Source organism: Myotis brandtii, unplaced genomic scaffold, assembly GCF_000412655.1.
Source record: "Myotis brandtii unplaced genomic scaffold, ASM41265v1 scaffold1026, whole genome shotgun sequence".
Lineage (NCBI taxonomy): Eukaryota > Metazoa > Chordata > Mammalia > Chiroptera > Vespertilionidae > Myotis > Myotis brandtii.
The window spans coordinates 677,027-678,924 of record NW_005353435.1 but is presented as its reverse complement, the minus strand read 5'-3'; the positions used below and the strand labels follow the sequence as shown (position 1 = coordinate 678,924).

The window sequence follows — 1,898 nt, the reverse complement described above, 5'->3', positions numbered from 1 at the left end:
TGAGCCCCAGGCCGCTGGGGGCGAGCGGAAAGGGCACATGGGCAGCACTGGGCTGGGCGTGACCTTCTCGAGTGGACGGACCTGCTCCCTCCACGTCCCCGCTCCTCCCGGGAGGGCGTCCCCTGGCGAGGAGAGGGGGCTGGGCGGGTTGACCTGGTTTGGGCACTTTGGGATGAAGACGAGGAAAGCCAGAGCTTACGGGAGGAAAACAGCCCGACGTATCTGACCCTGAGTCCTCCCCCCCGGGCAGACGTTGTGTTCTACTGTGCAAGTGAGACATGACCACAATCCCCTTTAAGAAACAGCCCTCCTGGCCCGGCCGGGGCGGCTCAGTGGTTTCGCGTCGACTGATGAACCAGGAGGTCAGGGTTCGATTCCTGGTCAGGGCACAGGCCCAGGTTGTGGGCTCGATCCCCAGTGTGGGGCGTGCAGGAGGCAGCCGATCCATGATTCTCTCTCCTCATTGATGTCTCTCTCTCTCTCTCCCTCTCTCTCTTCCTTCCTCTCTGAAATAAAAACTATATATATATTTGTAAAACAGTCCTCCTTGACCAATGCGGGGGTGCTGAGTCTCCTCCCACAGCCCCCCAGACCCAGGGGTTTGTTTGTAGTGTTTAAGGCGCACCCCTCCGGGAAGGCGCGGGAGGAAGGGAGAGGAGGAGACGGGCCTTTTCTCCTGTTAGATCTCGTCTCCCTCGGTCCCAGGCCTCAGCATTCCCGGGCTGAGCAGGTCTGGGACTGCCAGGGGCTGCGACCTCCTCCCCTTCGACCTGCCTCTGAAGGTCACGCCACTGGCAGCTCTGACGGGCGGGGCCCATGTGACTGGGGACAGAGCAGCGAGCGGGAGGGGGGCAGCCCTGGTGGGGACCAGCCTCTGCACCCCGTGATGAGCGCCGGAGAGACCATCAAGTTCCAGGTGCGATGTTCTTATTTCTGGACAGAAAGTCCGTTTTCCGGGTGTGGAGAGAGAGCCCCCTTGGGAGAGGAGGGGACGCCGGCCCGGCCCACGGTGCAGAGCCCAGGAGGACGCCCACTGCTCACCCGGGAAGACTGATGGGTGAGACGCAGCGGCTGCGGGCGGGCGGGGAGGTGGGTAGGCGGTCCAGGTAACCCTCCATCTTTTTTAATTTTTAATTGATTTCAGAGAGGAAGGGAGTGGGACAGACACATCAACGATGAGAGAGAATCACGGATCGGCTGCCTCCTGCACGCCCCACACTGGGAATGGAGCCCGCAACCCAGGCATGTGCCCTTGACTGGACTTGAACCCGGGACCCTTCAGTCCGCAGGCCAGCGCTCTATCCGCTGAGCCACACCGGCCAGGGCTGGCCTTGGCTCTGAGAGGAGAGATGAGGAGTGAACAGGAACCTCTCTCCCGTCGTCCGGCGATGATGCTGACAGCCCCACCGAAGAGCCGGCTGGGGAGGGTGTGCGGGGTGGGGGGGCCAGGACAGCGTGTCAGTGACCCCAGGGGGGACGGGGGCTCAGCTGGCCGAGTCCGTTCTAAAAACAGAAAGACCACAACGGAGCGCAGTGTCTATTTCTGCGTCCCACTCACTGGAGAGGAATGTGTAAGATCTCAGGGAGGGGGGAGCGCAGGCGGCCAAGACCAACTGTTTGGCTTGGCGGCCTCCGCAGATCTAGACACCGCATGGAGGCTGCAGCAACGCCGTGGGGCGAGACCGGGGTTTTCTGGAGCAAATCCTAATAGATTCACGAACCACCGGACGTCCACTCTCTCCGCGGTCCCTCCCAGGAAGGAAGAGGACAGAGAAGCGGGGAAATAGTGCCCGGCCGGCGGGGCTCAGGGGTTGAGCGTCGACCTGTGAACCAGGAGGTCCCAGGTTTGATTCCAGTCAAGGGCATGCCCGGGTTGCAGGCTCGATCCCCAGTGTGGG

At 62.3% G+C, this 1,898-nt stretch overlaps 1 long non-coding RNA gene across 1 annotated transcript in view; it reads right to left on the bottom strand.

Annotated features, from left to right (window-relative positions):
- The window catches only part of LOC106725285, a 7,611-nt gene that overhangs the window by 2,728 nt on the left and 2,985 nt on the right, over positions 1–1,898 (bottom strand). The window lies entirely within an intron of this gene.